Source organism: Stegostoma tigrinum, chromosome 2 (assembly GCF_030684315.1).
Source record: "Stegostoma tigrinum isolate sSteTig4 chromosome 2, sSteTig4.hap1, whole genome shotgun sequence".
Classification (NCBI taxonomy): domain Eukaryota; kingdom Metazoa; phylum Chordata; class Chondrichthyes; order Orectolobiformes; family Stegostomatidae; genus Stegostoma; species Stegostoma tigrinum.
In genome coordinates, this window is record NC_081355.1 from 30,272,816 (window position 1) to 30,291,796 (window position 18,981).

The window sequence follows — 18,981 nt, forward strand, 5'->3', positions numbered from 1 at the left end:
ACGCAGATACACAGACAGACAGACACACAGATAGATACAGCTACACACACACACACAGGTACACAAGCGCACGCACACGCACTCGAACGCAGGCGGGTGTGCATGCGCATACATACACGTGTGCGCGCACACATACACACATGCAGGCTCACAGATACACACACACACACACACAGATAGATGCAGATATACACACAAACACACATACATGGGCACACACACATACATACGCGTGCACTCACGCAGTTGCACACAGGTACACGCACACACATGCAGGCACACGCACACAGATACACAGGCATGCAGATACACAAGTAGACACACACACAGATAAATGTAGATACACACACACAGGCACACACATACACAGGCACATGGGCATACAGACACACACGGGTACGCAGGCACACACATAAGCGCACGCGCAGACTCACGCGTCCGCACACATGTAAACGCACACAGAGACGCACAGAGATACACAGGCACACACACGCACATACACAGGCACACATACACGCACATACACACACGCACATGCGTGCGTGCTCTCACACACGTGTGCACACTCTCACATGCACACACACGCACGCGCATGCGTGCTCTCACATGCATACACACACACACCCTGCACACACACGCGCGTGCACGTTCACACGCAGACACACACACCTGCGTGCTCTCACACACACACACCCCGCACGCGCACGTGCTCTCACAAGCACACACACAACCCATGCGCGCGCGCGCGCACACACACACACGCGCGCGCCCTCTCACACCCCAGACACACCGGTGCACTCTCACATGCGCACACACACACTCCGCACTCACACGCACATACACAACCCACACACACACACACACCCCGCACACACGTGGATGCGCACGTGCTCTCACACACACCCCACACATGCACACACATGCGCACATGCTCTCACAAGCACACACACCCCGCTCATGCACATGCGTGCACACGTGATCTCACACGCACACACACACCCCACACACAAACACATGTGCGCGTCCTCTCACACACACACACCCTGCAAACACATATGCATGCATGCGCGCTCTCACACGCACACGCCCGTACTCTCTCACGCGTGCTCACACACGCACACCCCACAAACACACACACACACACACACACGGTCTCACATGCACACACACATGGGCATACACATACACACGCGTGCATTTGCGCACTCACGCGGTTGCACACAGGTATACGCACACACATGCAGGCACACGCACACAGATACACAGGGACACATATGCCCACAGATACACAGGTACACACACACACACACACACACACACACGAGCACATGGGCACACGGACACGCAGGCACACACACAAGCGCACGCGCACACTCATGCGTCCGCACACATGTATACGCACACAGAGATGCACAGAGATACACAGGCACACACACGCGCAATCTCACATGCACATGGGCACACGAGCGCTCTCTCTCACACGCACACACTCTCACACGCACGCGCTCTCACAAGCACACCCCACACATGCGCGCATGCTCTCACACGTGCACACACACCCTGCTCACGCACACGCGCATGTATCCGTGTGAACGCACGCGCGTGTGTGAGGTGTGTGTGTGTGTGTGAAAGCGAGCACGCATGCGTGTGTGTGTAGGGGGGCTGTGTGTGCACTTGTGAGAGCGCGCACGCACGTGTGAGATCACGCACATGCACGTGTGCGTGCGCGGGGCGTGTGTGCGTGTGAGAGCATGCGTGCATGTGAGAGCGCGCGCGCATGCGCGCTCTCACACGCGCACACACAGACCCCACACACACACACGCATGCGTGCACACACACACACACACGTGTGCTCACATGGACACATGCACGCTTGCGTGCTGACACTCACACACGTGTAGTTTCACATGCAGACGCATACACCTGCACGCGTGCGCACCTGCTCTCACAAGCACACACACAACCCATGCACACACACACGTGTCCGCACGCCCTCTCACACCCCACACACACCGGTGCACTCTCACACGCACACACACAAGCTACGCACACACACACCTCGCACACACACACGTGTGCATGCACCCTCTCACATGCACACACACCCCACACACACTCTTGCACTCTCACACGCGCACACACATCCCGCGCTCACACGTGCACGCGCACACTCTCACATGCAAACAACACACACGCGTGTGCTCACAAGCACACCCGCACAGGCGCACACACGCTCACAAGCACACACTCATATTCTCACGTGATTGCGCACACGCGCTCTCACACACTGATACACAGGTACACACACATTCACATGGGCACACATATACATGTACACGCACACGGGCACACGTATACACACATGCACTCACACGCTCACACACGCGCACACACACACCGCCGTGCACACTCACACGAACTCACACATGTGTGCGCACATGCTCTCACACGCACACACCCCACTCACGCACATGCGTGCACACGCAATCTCACACGCTCACACACACACCACGCACACAAACACCCCGCACACACATATGCATGCGCGCGTGCTCTCACACGCACACGCTCACACAGGCACACACACACACACCCCGGTGCACGTGCGTTCTCACACTCGCTCACATGCGCGCGCGCGCGCGCGCGCGCACACACACACACACACACACACTTGCACGTGTGCTCTCATGGGCACACACACACCGGCACATCATATACACACAAATGCACATCACATCTTTTTGGCTCCACATCAAACTTCCTTTTTACATTTGCTGTTATTTTCTCATTGCGTCAGTCCTCTTAAAAAAATTACATTTCAGAATTAAGGGTTAAAATTACACAACCTGTCATCCTAGCATCTCATGTGCTCAATCTTTAATCAAAAATGCCATCAGCTGTACATCTTGCACAACATAATCAGTCTGATATCAGCACACACCCAAGGCTGTCTGTTCAACTTGTAAAGGAAATCAGAGAATCACAACATTGTTACTGTGCAGAAGGAGGCCGTTTGTCCCATAATAAGACCATAAGACAATAAGACATAGGAATGGAAGTAAGGCCATTCGGCCCATCAAGTCCACTCCACCATTTAAATCATGGCTGATGGGCATTTCCCTGCACTTTCCCAGTAGCCCTTGATTCCTTGTGAGATCAAGAATGTGTCAATCTCTGCCTTGAATGCATCCAACGTCCCGGCCTCCACTGCACTCCGTGGCAATGAATTCCACAAGCCCACCACTCTCTGGCTGAAGAAATGTCGTCTCATTTCTGTTTTAAATTTACCCCCTCTAATTTTAAGGCTGTGCCCACGGGTCCTAGTCTCCCCGCCTAACGGAAACAACTTCCTTCGTGACCACCCCTTCTAAGTCATACATTATCTTGTAAGTTTCTATTAGACCTCCCCTCAACCTTCTCAACTCTAATGAGTACAATCCCAGGATCCTAAGCCGTTCATCATACGTTAAACCTACCATTCCAGGGATCATCCGTGTGAATCTCCGCTGGACACGCTCCAGGGCTAGTATGTCCTTCCTGAAATGCGGGGCCCAAAATTGGACACAGTATTCTAAATGGGGCCTAACTAGAGCTTTATAAAGCCTCCGAAGCACATCGCTGCTTTTATATTCCAACCCTCTTGAGATAAACGACAACATTACATTCGCTTACTTAATCTCGGACTCTACCTGCAAGTTAACCTTTAGAGAATCCTGGACCAACACTCCCAGATCCCTTTGTGCTTCTGCTTTAAGAATTTTCTCACCATTTAGAAAATAGTCAATGCCTGTATTCTTTTTTCCAAAGTGCAAAACCTCACATTTACTCACATTGAATTTCATCAGCCATTTCCTGGACCACTCTCCTACACTGTCTAAATCTTTCTGCAGCTTCCCCACCTCTTCAGTACTACCTGCCTGCCCACCTATCTTCGTATCATCAGCAAACTTCACCAGAATGCCCCCAGTCCATTCATCCAGATCATTAATATATAAGGTGAACAGCTGCGGCCCCAACACTGAGCCCTGCGGGACACCACTCGTCACCGGTTGCCATTCCAAAAAAGAGCCTTTTATCCCAACTCTCTGCCTTCTGTCAGACAGCCGATCCTCAATCCAAGCCAGTAGCTCACCTTGAACACCATGGGCCCTCACCTTGCTCAGCAGCCTCCTGCGAGGCACTGTATCAAAGGCCTTTTGGAAGTCTAGATAGATAACATCTACTGGATTTCCCTGGTCTAACATACTTGTTACCTCTTCAAAGAATTCTAACAGGTTTGTCAGGCACAACCTCCCCTTACTAAAACCATGCTGACTTGTTCTAATCTGTCCCTGCACTACCAAGAATTTAGAAATCTCATCCTTGACAATGGATTCTGGAATTTTACCAACAACCGAGGTTAGACTAATCGGCCTATAATTTTCCATCTTTTGCCTTGATCCTTTCCTAAAAAAGGGGTTACAACAGCAATTTTCCAATCATCTGGGACTTTCCCTGACTCCAGTGACTTTTGAAAGATCACGACCAAAGCCTCCGTTATTTCCTCGGCCACCTCCCACAGAACTCTAGGATGTAGCCCATCGGGGCCAGGAGATTTATCAATTTTTAGACTTTTTAGCTTTTCTAGCACTTTCTCTTTTGTAATGCCTACCATACTGAACTCTGCCCCCGGCTCTCCCTAATTGTTGGCATTCTACTCGTGTCTTCCACTGTGAAGACTGACATAAAGAACTCATTAAGTTCTTCAGCTATTTCCTTATCTCCCCTCACTAGCCTTCCAGCATCAATTTGGAGCAGCCCAATGTCTACTTTTGCCTCTTGTTTGTTTCTTATGTATTGAAAGAAGCTTTTGCTATCATTTCTAATATTACTGGCTAGCCTACCTTCATATTTGATCCTCTCCTTCCTTATTGCTCTCTTTGTTATCCTTTGTTTGTTTTTGTAGCCTTCCCAATCTTCTGATTTCCCAGTGCTTTAGGCCACTTTATAGGCTGTCTCTTTTTCTTTGATATATTTCCTGACTTCCTTTGTCAGCCATGGTTGTCTAATCCCACCCCGGATAATCTTTTTTTTTCTTTGGGATGAACCTCTGTACTGTGTCCTCAATTACACCCAGAAACTCCTGCCATTGTTGCTGCACTGTCTTCGCGGCTTAGCTCCGCTTCCAGTTGATTTTCGTCAATTCCTCTCTCATGCCCCTGTAATTACCTTTATTTAAATATAACACCATTACATCCGATTTTGCCTTCTCTCTTTCAAACTGCAGACTGAACTCTCTCATATTATGATCGCTGCCTCCTAAGTGTTCCCTTACTTTAAGGTCTTTTCTCAAATCTGGCTCATTACATAGCACTAAGTCCAGAATAGCCTGCTCCCTTGTGAGCTCCATCATAAGCTGTTCCAAAAAGCCATCCTGCAAACATTCCATGAATTCCCTTTCTTTGGATCCACCGGCAACTTTATTCACCCAGTCCACCTGCATATTGAAGACCCCGTGATCACCGTGACCTTGCCTTTCTGACATGCCCTATCTATTTCTCGGTGCATCTTGTGCCCCTGGTCCTGATCACTGTTAGGAGGTCTGTACATAACTCCCATTATAGTTTTTTTTGCCTTTGTGGTTCCTCAACTCCACCCACACAGATTCCACATCCTCTGACCCTATGTCATTCAGTGCCGTAGATTTAATTTCATTCTTAACTAACAAGGCAACCCCACCCCCTCTGCCCACCTCCCTGTCTTTTTGATATGTTGTGAATCCTTGGATGTTTAACTGTCAGTCCTGAACTCCCTGCAACCATGTCTCTGTGATGCCTACCACATCATAATCATGTCTGTAATGCCATCACAATAATGCCTGTACCAGCTCATCAAATGGACATCACCATGCCTTTGCACACTTTTCTTTAATCCAAATAATCACCCAATGCTCTCTTGAATGCCTCAGTTAAACCTTCCTCCATCACATTTCCATGCAGTGCAATAATGTAAAGGGAAACATTCTTTACTAAATTCTAAAAAATGCTTTATCACAAATGTCCTGTCAACAGGTGCTTGCTAGAGTTTTGTTTAAATGCTACATGCTGCTGTTCACACCAAAGAATATCCTTTCATCCATGACATTTTTGCGCAATTTTAGGAAATAAGGCAAACACGCCTTTCAAAGAGCCCATGTCATTAGCTCTTCACAGTCTCTTGCGCCAGAACACTAAAGATAGCCAACATATGAGCCTCAAGTTTAACATCTTCCATTTACTTCTCAGAATGGTAGGACAAGTCTAGTGAGGGACAAATCAAAACCATGCCAACAGTCTGTAAAGTGACAACTGCATTATAGCAAGTTTCGTGATTTCAAAATTGATTTCAGATGAACAAGTCACCACCTAATAACAACATCAGTGTTGCAGTGCAATAGCCACCTAAAGCCAATAGGAGTTTTAATCTATTTGCTGCCTAGCAAAAGGACCATGACAGGAGAAAAACAGGTGAGCTTCAAACCCGTTCTTCTCATTGGATTCCATAAGGACAGAAGAGCACTTCCAAGGAATCTTTGGGCCTTCCCCAACATGCACCTCAATGAATATACGAGCTCTCCCTGATTATCCTTGTGATCTACTTTCCCAATGACTGCTGGGTGCTGTTCTCACATGCTTTAGATTCCAACAAACAGATATTTGATCATATCTGCTGGTCAGGTGTTATAATTCCAAAAAGCCATCTCAGGAATTTTGTTTAATTTTAAGTGAGGCCCAGGCTACCCATCCAAAAAATCTGAAGGCACATCCAATCTTCACAGTAATGCAATTGAAACCAGAAAAAGCAAGAAATTCATTGTGCTTGGGCAAGTATTTCTGCAGGAGTACACACTCATATTGTGAACAAGTCACCACTTAACAACAACATCAGTGCTGAAGTGCAATAGCCACCAAAAGCCAATGGGAGTTCTAATCTATTTGCTGCCTGGCAAAAGGACCATGGCAGGAGAAAAACAGGCAAGTTTCAAACCTGTTCTTCTCCATACCATGAGAATATTGTCTTTCGTAATATTTGTTTTGATTTTTTCAAACAAAAATGCATAAAATTGAGATATTAATTTGCATAACACTTTTCCTAGGTGGATTATGCACACTTAAATTGACTTCCTTCGAGTACAGACAGTCTGCTGACTTTACCTGAAGGCTGTACCTTACAACATCGAGTTTAACAATTTCAGAGCCTTCCTTCCATGACTGATAGCTCCCCCCACGGCCCCAGGTCTTGTCACAATTCTTTCAGCTCCGCCAACTCATGGGCTGTTATCACCTATCTAGCTTCTCCTTGGCTTGCTAACAATAATCCCTTTCAGTATCTTCCACTTTTTTTTTCCTCTCCTTCTCTGGGCTCCACTTCCAACTATCCATTCACTCAACCCCCCCAACCTTAGTCATCAGCATAAATACCATCTTTTCCTAGCTGCTTCTAGTTCTGAAGAAGATTTACTTGAAACATTAACTCTGTTTTCTCTACACAGACGCTCCAAGATTGCTGAGGTTCTGCAGCAATTTCTGTTGCTGGTCATTTCAGTCTCCAGCAACCACTTTTCCTTGTTTTATTTTAGTGTCTGTTATCTGTGTGCCTACATGATGCTCTTCAATGATGTTAGTGAGGCTAGTCACTAGAGGCAATGTTAACAAATGAATTTCTTCTCCCAATAGCTGTTCGAGGAGGCCAAAGAGATTCCTGTGAACTGGAGTCAGTGTCTGCAATCAGTCATTATCTTACCTCATCTGGGGGCCTAGCCAATTTCCTGGCACTGTTGGAATTTTAGGATCAACCATTTTATCTCATGTGTTACCTGCATTCACCTCCCATTGATTACAAATGCAGCAAAACATCTTGTGAGAAGCTCTAGACTTGCTTTGTTGAGAGGAATTATCACTTGACATCATCCATATTAAAAATTAAATTAGGCAACCAAGAGCAAATTTGGGGAAAGGGTTTCTTGCAGCACATTGGTAGCATCCTACCTGTGAACCAGGAGGCCTTGGTTCAAGTCCCACCTTTTGAAGAGGTGTGTAATAACATTACAGGGCAGTTTGACTGGGGCAGAAAAGTATCTAAAACTGAGCAAAACTTTGAAAACCTTCCTGGGCCTCCACTGCTGGCTCCTCTTACCTTATGGCTTCTGCTGGTCAGGAGATGGTTCAAAAGACCCCAACTGTGGTGAGGCTGGAGAGTGATGGTTAAAATAAGCAGAGGAGTTTCCAATGATCTGACGTGCTGGGAAGGAATGAGTTAAAGTGATGTAATTGGACTTGAAACAAACAGTGATGAAGCAGGAAGAATGTGGAATTTGGAGAAACAGCAAAAGCAGAGCTTAATGAGAACAAGAGCAGCTTTTTCTGTTTAACAGGAAAGGGCCGATGTAGCAACAGGAGGCGGAAGTTCTGTTCAATTCCACCCTTGTCGAAGTGGATAACGTTGAGAGTGGGTGGATGGAATCACTGTACTGTAGCCAGTGTACTTTTTCCAAGGTTATAGCAGTACATTAGGCTCCATTTCCCATTGGAAGGTTTCAGCACACAGTAGCTAAAGGAAGGAGGAGTGTATTCCTATCGGTGACAGCAATATGCTTACAATCTACTGCTGTTACATCTTGGGTTGGCTCCAGGAGATTAGAACAAGCTGAAGCAAATTCAAAATAGGCATTTAGAAAGGAGGATCTGTGGTGTAGCATTGAGCAATCACCTCTGGATGACAAACTACTGAATCTTTTCAAGGATCCTTTCCACCCACCTTCCTGAAAAATAAAGTTGTGTTCCCTTGGGTGTAACTTTTGATTACCTACACATAAATAAGATATTGCTCAGCTGCCTCAGCCAGTCCAGCAATTGAAGACCTCCTCCACAACAGTGTTGTATCTACCACTCTAACCTTTTAGTTAGTTTTACTGGCAACATATCAATGATAACAACAAGAAATGTTTAGCACAAAAGTCCAGGTGGAAAGGTTTATCTAACATTGCCACACCAGGCCACAAGGCCTCTAACCTCAACAGTGTTTATCATCTTTAAATTATAGAGGGAACACTATTGTGTAATTAACCCTATTTGCATATCTAAATTATGTCTAATTAACTAAATACATTAATATGTAATAGTATAATTATATCCTCCAAGTTCTATTTGATTTACAATTTCAGTTATAATGCCAAGGTATTCTAATTAACCTGATTTACATATGGAAAGTACATGTAATTAGCACAGTCCATTAATGTCACCTCTGAGTATAACCTGTTAGATAATTCAGTTTCCCTTATCCAATGGAGAGGCTCAGATTCTAACATCACCCCAACTTCATTTTCATATGCAAATTGAATGTGAATAGCTTAATTTCTTAACACTTTCCATTTTGAGTGTCAGCCATCGCAGAGTTGGTTGTGCTCTTTCCACTTGAGTTGCAAAGTTTTGAATTAATTCTCATGCACTCCAAAATTTGAACACCATGTACAAAAATCAAACCTGACACTTGACTACTTCAGTCAGAAAAACTGGCTTTTGGATTGTACCCAATACCAAGGCCCTCTCCCTGTTCACATGAATGTAAAAGTTTGGTGGTGTAGCAATTAGCCACTTTAGAATTTTCTTGTTTTTATGTACAGGTTGTATCTGGGCAATTCCCCACATAATCAGGTGTTGTAGCTGTACTGGCGAGGCACAAGTGTTTTCAGCCATTTCTTGACATCTTATGGCGTGAATCAAATTGGTTGAAGATTGGTAGCTGTAATGCTACAAGGATCAACCACTCAGCACTTCTGGCTGAAAATTGTCACAAATACTTCAGCGATAATGGGAACTGCAGATGCTGGAGAATCTGAGGTGACAAAGTGTAGAGCTGGATGAACACAGCAGGCCAAGCAGCATCTCAGGAGCACAATGCTGCTTGGCCTGCTGTGTTCATCCAGCTCCACACTTTGTTATCGCAAATACTTCAGCCTTGTCTTTTGCACTGATGGGCTGGGCTCCCCCATTGTTAAAGATGGGGAATATTTGAGGAGCCTATATCCCTTGTTTGTTTTCTAATTGTCCAGTGCCATTCATGACTAGATGTGACAAGACTGCAGAGGCTTGAATCCCTTGGTTGTGGTTTTGCTCAGTGGCATGCTGCTTCTGCTGTTTGGCAGGTCAGAACCTCACTTTTAGCTGTTACCTCCAGCTTGTTTTCCTGCACACTGTCTTTAAACTAGGGTCGATCTCCCAGTTTGGTGGTGATGGCAGAGTAGGGAATATTTTGGGTCATGAGGTTGCAGGTTGTAGTGATTGTAATGAGGTCAGCCAGCTGGACCTCAAAAAAAATGAGTTCCCTGGTGGGACCACATTAGCCACAGTCAGGAAGCCCTGGCTGACAGATATAAACAGGAGTGTCAGAGGTTCTGTTCACACTGAGAGCTGGCTCTGAGGAAGCTGGGTCAGTGTCAAGGACTCTCCATGTGTAAATAACAGGTGGCTTGGTGATGGGATACCAGCCTCTGTGGAGTTACTTCACAGGTTATGGTCAAAAACAATTCTGCTGCTAATGGCACAGAATGCCTCATAAAGGCCCAGTCTGGAGCTGCCAGATCTGTTCAAAATATGTCCTATTTGGCACATAAGTATATTAAATACCCAAGTTGATCCACATGGCATTGCACTTGGGAATTAAATCCAGGTGTCAATTTCAGTTGACACATGCTAAATATTAATTTGTCAGACAGGTGTAATTCAGGCCCCATTTCAAAGCATTAGCTTATATCTGTTGTGTTATAAAACACTTATTACTTGCAATTAAACAACAGCACTCATTATAAATTTGGGAAACAAATTACAGTGGGTTAGAGTTGGCTGGAGCCCCTTTTGTGGTACAGCGGTAGTGCCCCAACCTCTGAATCAGGAGGCCTAGGTTCAAGTCCCACCTGCTCCTGAGATGTATACTAGCATTGTTGGACAGGTTAGTTAGGAAAAATAGATAGAATTTTTGTAAAATAGGATGAACGTAGAGGTTTGAACTGCTGCTCCATTCGAGAACTGGTCAAAGCAACATTGATAAAAGTGTAGCCAAAATAGGTCAACAGGAAGTTGTTTTTGTAGGCAGGATGTATATAGACAGGAAGTACTTAGCTATAAACAGGAAGTACTCAGATATAAACAGGAAACATACAGAGATAAAATATTTTAATATCCTATGTCCACACATATTTTCAGGCTACAAACCCTCACACTCAAGCATCAGTTAAATCTTTACTGTGTCCCACATCATATGAAAATAAGGGTTCTACAGCTTGCCCACAGCCATTCTTGCAATGTCTCGAAAAAGCAAGTTCATTATCAGACCACAGCATGTTGCCAATTTCCCAGTGAGTACACAAGATGGGGCCTGGGGTCATTTAAGGCAGTTGACTGGACAACTTATCTGTGGTTAATTCCAACACCCTGGGCTTCAATCCTTGTAGCAGGTGGGACTTTTTGGGCTCTGCCTCATACCAAAGCCACGGTTCAGCAATCCTTGAATAATCAAGGATGCTTCGCAGAAAAGGAGTAGAATTGTCAACAACTGTTACAGCCTGCCTGTTTGGTCTCGACTGTGCAAATTTGGTTACAATACCTGATCAACAACAATCATGTATGACTGAAGCGTCTTCATTTCAGTGAAAGATTCCGAGGCACCACAGAAGTTCCATTAATCAAAATGTGTCAGCAATCCACACACTAGGACATAAGGAAAGTTGGACAGGAAGGTTTCCTCCAAGGAGGAAACAGTTTAGTGAGGGGTGAGGGTGCAGGGTTGGCCATCAATGACAGATTGAAGAAAATCAGACATGAAGAGGGAGCCAGAATCAGGGGAGGACAGTCATGTCCATCAGGCTGTGTAAAATTGGGGGAGATTACAAAGACAGGGTGGGGCAAGGTCAGGAACAGATTTAAGATGAATTCATGTCTGAGGAGGATGGGAGATATTCCTTCCACCCTCATATTTTGCTCATGTTGATTGTAATGGTCAGATGAGACTTAAGTTTTTTTTAACATCAGTACTTACAGTTCAATTGTGAGATTCTGCACTGTTCTTCATTGCTTCACTAGAGTTGGTTTCATGCTGGAGCAAATTTAGAGAGGGAAAGCTGCAAATAAGAACAACTACATTGTTATAGAGGCTTTGATGTCAAAAGAAATTCCAAACTGTTTCACAGAGAACAAACTAAATTCGCTGTCATACCTATTTGATTTCACCATGCACAGTTCTCTTGCAAGCTCACAATAAGCTAACTGGCATCTAGTCACATGGTGTACAAAGCACCCGAAGCCCGTGCTTATGCAGCATGCATGAATGATCACAAGGGGGATAAAAGTGACCTGCCTAGAGCCAGCAACTGAAGCAGGGTAGCGTCACTCAATCCAGATAATGATAGTGAGATTTCCTTTCCAAAGATGGCATGAAGAGATTGCATCTATAACCACAGCACTGTGGAATTCGTTTACAAAATGGAAATAAAAGCAATTTAGTCCAGATGAAAAGGCACCATTCTGCAAAACATTGGCACCAGTGGCACCATCTCAGACTGAGATGGCACAATGCCATGAGATCATTACCCTAAATGAACTGTAATGGCCCGAAATAGACTGAATTCTTCTGATTAACTCTCAAATTCCATCAACCTTCTCCCTTTCCTGCCAACCAAGTGGTCATTTTTGATTATAGACTGGCATGTCAAATTATCAGCTGAAATATAATTTTTCTACGCGATCATGTAATCATATCAAATACAGTGCTTTAAAATTAATTTATCAGTAACAGCGATTTCAGATAGTCTTCATCCAAAAGGTGTATGATTATTGATGCCAGATATATGTAAATAAAGTTAGACACTGCAGTTGAAAAACCGCCATCTTTGATTTAATGATACAACGTCTCTTCAAAAGACAAACATGGTTATCTCTTAAAGGGATTGACCTAATTGACTTTTCTCTTTGACAATCTGGATAGTAGATTAGTGGAAAGACTGACTTTTCACAGGGATGGCACAGAAGGCCTTTAATCCCACTGATGGCCCAATTTCAATCACTTGAACTTCTATTACACGCTGCAGATTAGCTGTTGATGTTTGAAGAGACATGATCTTTCTGAGCAAATATAAACCCTGCCTCCCAATCACTACTAGACGAAGAGTTGGGGAAATCAAGATTGTTCATCTAAGATGGGATTTTAACTAATCTTTTGGGAAAATGAGGTAAACATAGAAAAAATACTGGACCCGATCTGCAACTGAGGAAACAGCGCATATGACTGATAACAGATGTGTCTCCTGAAATCTTGCGCCAAATTTGGGATAAGATCAGGAATACTCCCATGGCAATTACAGGTCTTGGCCTACTAGATTAGGTAGGGATTAATTCATGATGAACAGTGAACTTTGGACTGAGAATGCACTGTTTTGCAACATGCGCACATGACATACAGAAAGCATCAATTTGTACACTATATTAAAACCAAGATCACAACCTGAAATTCCCACAGATCCGTGACAGGAGTCTCATGTTCAGATGTCAATACCATCAGATTGAGCAAAGCCTAAAACACAAAATTATATACTGTATAAGGGAGGCAGGGGAAATTTTCTTAGTGGAGATGTACAGACGGGAAACTCAAATCAGACCGTGTGACCCTGGTTTAATGAATTATAGGAGTGATGGCATGATGGACCAAAGGGTTGAAAGTGAGCTTCCACAAATGAAAGTAGACACAGTTCACAAGTTGACAGTTGCAGTTATCTTCAGACATTAGCTTCTCCCCATCACTAGAATTTGAGCCAATTTGGCCACGGTCCTTGTGATACAAATTATAGTGTATACAAAGCAAGCCTATAGAAATATCTCTATTTGTTAGTCTGGAGTATTGCTGCATTCACTGGGCAGAGAAGCATTGTATGCATAAGGGGAAAGATTTCAACTGTTTGCTATCCACTGCAAATTCATAAATGTGTTTGTAGCATATATCAATAGGAAACAGTGAAAATCACTCCCCTCACCCTCAAGCCCCTCAGTGATTACAGACTCCAGGCTGATGGTCAAGGATAGGATTTAGGGAGTGTTGTGCTGTCAGGGGCTTTTCAGTTGCGATGCTAGACCAGGGTCCCAATAGCCCTCTTAGGTGCACGTGAAAGATCTCATGCCACTATTTTGAAGAGGAGAAGGAGAGGTCAACCACTTTATCGATTCCTAGTTATCCCTCACCCACCATCACTAAAACATAGCCACAATTCCACTGTGACTGGCTCTGGCTCCAACTTGACACTGCATTAATTCCAACAGAAGGTCTATGTTTCGAATCCACAAGGATTACAAGTATCTCCAAGACGATGTTCCTCAGATGGCTATCAGCTCTCATCAAATTTCAACAGCTAAGCTGCAGCTACAGCGACAGTCCAGATGATTGAAATTGGGTCATGAATGAGATTAAAGGCCTTCTGTGCCATCATCATAAGTCAGTCTTCCCACTAATCTGCAAACCAGACCGTCAGAGAAAAATCAATTACATCAATCCTTTTAAGGGATAACCAGGTTAGTGTTTGGAAAAGAGACTGTATAATTAAATCAAAGATGGAGGTTTTTCCTGATATCTGCACTCAGTGTCACACACAGACCACATACAGTTATAGAGACATACAGCATGTCCAACTCATCCGTGCTGGTAAGATATCTTAAATTAATCTAGTTCCATTTGCCAGCGTTCGGCTCATATCTCTCAACCTTTTCATTTCATACAACCATCCAGATGCTTTTTAAATGTTGTAACTGTACCAACCTCCATCACTTCCTCTGGTAGCTCATTGAATATATACACCATCCTCTCTGTATAAATGTTGCCCCTTAGATTTCTTTAATGTCTTTCCCTCTACCTTAAACCAATGCCCTCTAGTTTTGGACTGCCCTACCTTGGGGAAAACACCTTGGCTATTCAACCTATCCATGCCCCTCCTGATTTTATAAACTTCTCCGAAGACCCCTCAGCCTCCGACACTCCTGGGAAATAGCCCTAGCCTATTCAGCCTCTCCCGATAGCTCAAACCCTCCTCTCCTGGGAACATCTTTGTAAGTCTTTATGAATCCTTTCAAGTTTCACAATATCCTTTCTATAGCAGGGACACCACAATTGAAGCAGTATTCCAAAAGTGGCCTAACCAATGTCTTGTGCAGACACAAGATCTCCCATATCCTCAGTTTACTGACCAATAAAGGCAAGCTTATCAAACATCTTTTTCACTAACCTATCTACCTGTGAATCTACTTTCAATGAGCTATGAACTTGCACTCCGAGGTCTCTTTGTTCATCAGCACTCCCCAGGACCTCAACATTAAGCATATAATCAGTGCCCTGATTTGTCTTTCCAAAATGCAGCACCTCACATTTATCTAAATTACACTCCATCTGCCACTCTTCAGCCCACCAGTCCATCTGATCAATGTTCTCTGAGGTAGCCTTCTTCGCTGTCCACTATACCTCTAATTTTGGTGTCATCTGCAAACTTACTAATCTCATCACCTATGTTCATGGCCAAATCATTTATATAAAGGACAAAAAGCAGTGGACCCAGCACTGATCCTTGTAGCCCACCAGTAGTCACAGGCCTCCAGTCTGAAAAGCAACACTCCACCACCATCCTCTGTCTTCTACCTTTGAGCCAGTTCTGTATCCAAATGGCTAGCCCTCCCTGTAATCCATGTGATGAAACCTTGCTAATCAGCCTAACATGAGGAACCTTGTTGAATGCTTTACAGAAGTTCATATAGATCACATCCACTACTCTGCCCTCATTAATCTCTTTGTTACTTCTTCAATAAAACTGAGTCAAGTTAGTGAGACATGATTTCCCTCACAGAAAGCCACGTTGACTATCCCTAATCAGTCCATGGCTTTCCAAATACATGTAAATCCAGTCCCTCAGGATTCCCTCCAATGACATCCCCACCACTGATATCAGGCTCATTGATCTATAATTCCCTGGCTCTTCTTTACCACCATTCTTAAACAGTGTACCACATTAGCTAATCTCCAGTCCTCCAGCATCTCACCTGTGGCTATCAATGATACAAATATCTTGGCAAGGAGCCCAGGAAACATTTACCCAGGTTCCCACAGAGTTCTAGGGTTCACTTGGTCAGGTCCCAGGGAAGTATCCAGCTTTATGCGTTTACAACGTTCAGCATCTGCTTCTCTGTAATATGGTCATTTTCTAAGTTGGCCCCACTTTCAATATCTTCAATATCCTTCTCCAAGTAAATACTGTTGCAAAATATTCTTGAGTATCTCCCCCATCTCCTGCAGTTCCACACATAGGCGGCCCCCCCTGCTGATCTTTAGGGGGCCCTATTCTCTCCCTAGTTACCCTTTGACCCTACCACATTTATAAAATCTCTTTGGATTCTTCTTAACCCTATTTGCCAAGGCTATCTCATGTCCTCTTTTTGCCCTCCTGATTTCCCTCTTAAGTATTACTTCTACTGCCTTTGCACTCATCGAAGTATTCACTCGATCTCTGCTGTCTATACCTAACATATACTTTGTTCAATATTTTGACAAAACCTCAATTTCTCTAGTTATCCAGCATCCCTTACACCTACCAAGCTTGACCTTCACCCTAATAGGAGCATAGCTTCTCTGGATTCTTGTTATCACATTTTTGAAGGTTTCCCATTCTCTAGCTGTCCCTTTACCCGCAAATATCCACCCCCAATCAACTTTTGAAAGATCTTGCCTAATACTGTCAAAATTGGTCTTCCTCCAATTTAGAACTTTAATTTATAGATCCAGTCTATCCTTTTCTATCATTATTTTGAAACTAATAGAATTACGTTCACTGGCCCCAAAGTGCTCCTCCATGAACACTTCAGTCATCTACCTGCCCTATTTCCTAAGAATAGGTCAAGTATTGCACTTTTTCTAATACGTACATTCACAAACTGAATCAGAAAATTTTCTTGTACATACTAATTCCTCTCCATCCAAGCCTTTAACACTATGGCAGTCCCAGTCTATGTTTGGAAAGTTAAAATCTCCTACCACAATCACCCTACTATTCTAACAGATAACTGAGACTGCCTTACAAATTTGTTTCTCAACTTCCCAATGACTATTGTGAGAGTCTATAGTACAATCCCAACAAGGTGTTCATCCCTTTCTTCTTTCTCAGCTCCACCCAAATAGTTTCCCTGGATGCATTCCCAGTAATCCCCGCAACCACCACCCCCCTCCACCAAGCACAGCCGTAATGTTATCCTTGATCAAAAAACACCACTCTCCCTTCTTTCTTGTCCCACTTCTATCCTTCCTGGAGCATCTAACTCTGGAAGATTGAACTGTCAGTCCTGTCCATCCCTGAGCCATGTCTCTGTAATCGTTATGATAACCCAGTCCCATGTTACCAACCTTGCCCTCCCTGTTAGGCCTCTTGCATTGGGCTGGCACAGTGGCTCAGTGGTTAGCACTGCTGCCTCCCAGCACTACAGACCCAGGTTCGATTCTACTCTCAGGCAACTGTCTGTGTGAAGTTTGCACATTCTCCCCGTGCCTGCGTAGGTTTCCTCTGAGTGCTCTAGTTTCCTCTCACAGTCCAAAGATGTGCAGGGTAGATGGAGCAGCCATGCTAAATTGCCCATATTGTCCATGGATGTTTAGGTTAAGTGGATTAGAATGCAGGGTAGGGGAATGAGTCTGGGTGGGATGCTCTTTGGAGGTGTAGTGTGGACTAGTTGGGCTGAATGGCCTGTTTCTGCACTGTAGGGATTCTATGATAAACTGCATCAGTCCTACCTCATTCTGTGCTTTGTTCCTGACTGTTTGACTTGCTCCTTTTCCCAAGTGTATCAGTGTCAGATCTCTTTCTTCACTATCTCCCTGGGTAATGGCCTCCCTTCCCCCATGTATTACTAATTTAAATCCTCCCGATCAGCTGTAACAAATCTCCCCGCCAGTATATTAGTCCCCTTCCAATTCAGGTACAATCCGTCTCTCTAATACAGGCCACTTCTACCACAGAGGAGATACCAATGATCCAAAAATGTAAGACCTTCTCCCCTGCACCAGCTCCTCAACCATGCATTCATCTGCTTCATTCTCCTATTCCTACCCTCACTAGCACGTGGCACTGGGAGTAGTCCAGATATTACTATCCTTAAGGACCACCTTTTTAAACTCCTGTCTAGTTTCCCATATCCTTTCCTCAGAAACTCATCCTTTTCTCTTCCAATGTCATTAGTTCCAATGTGTGTAATGACCTTCTCCTGGTCTCGCTCCCCTTCAAGAACGTTCTGCACCATATCTGAGATATCTTTGATTCTGGCACCAGGGAGACAACACATCGTTCTGATTTCTCACCGTCGGCTGCAGAGATGTCTGTCTGTGCCTCTAACTGGGGACTCCCCTATCACAATCAATCATTTGGAAGCTGGTGCAGTCCTTGTTACATTAGAACCAGTCTTGGCACCAGCAACCTGGCTTCTACCTTATTCCCAAAATTCACAAACTACACTTTTGTGACTGTGACAAGGTCAGCGAGGTGGACCTCATAGAATATGAAACAATAAACAAAGGTTTTGCTGGAAAAGCTCAGCTGGTCTGGTCAAATCTGTAAGAGAAATCAGCATTAACATTTTGGGTCCGGTGACCCTTCCTCAGAAGAACTGGAATAGAATGGGAGTTCCTTGATTAGGGCTGCTAATCTGGTCCAGGTTGACAGATGAGAACAGAAGTGTCAGACATCTTGACACACTAAGAGCTGCCACTGAGGAAGTTGGATCAGTGTCAAAGATTTTCCACATGCAAATCAAGGTTGACTTGGTGATGGGATACCAGCTTCTGTGGGATTACTTCATGAACTTCCCTACAAACCCATTGTTCCAGTGTCTTCCTGTTAACAAAATTTATATCTTGCCTCTCTTTTTCTCCCCTTGTTCGGTCTCTTTCACCTACAG

General features: G+C 44.4%; 1 long non-coding RNA gene across 5 annotated transcripts in view; it reads right to left on the reverse strand.

The window, feature by feature from the left end:
* LOC125461253 (uncharacterized) overlaps positions 1–18,981 on the reverse strand; it is a 233,377-nt gene that overhangs the window by 110,317 nt on the left and 104,079 nt on the right. For all 5 annotated transcript variants that reach the window (XR_007249447.2, XR_007249446.2, XR_007249444.2 and 2 more), the window contains one exon: positions 12,053–12,134. This is a non-coding gene — a long non-coding RNA (uncharacterized LOC125461253). The remainder of the gene's footprint in view (positions 1–12,052; positions 12,135–18,981) is intronic.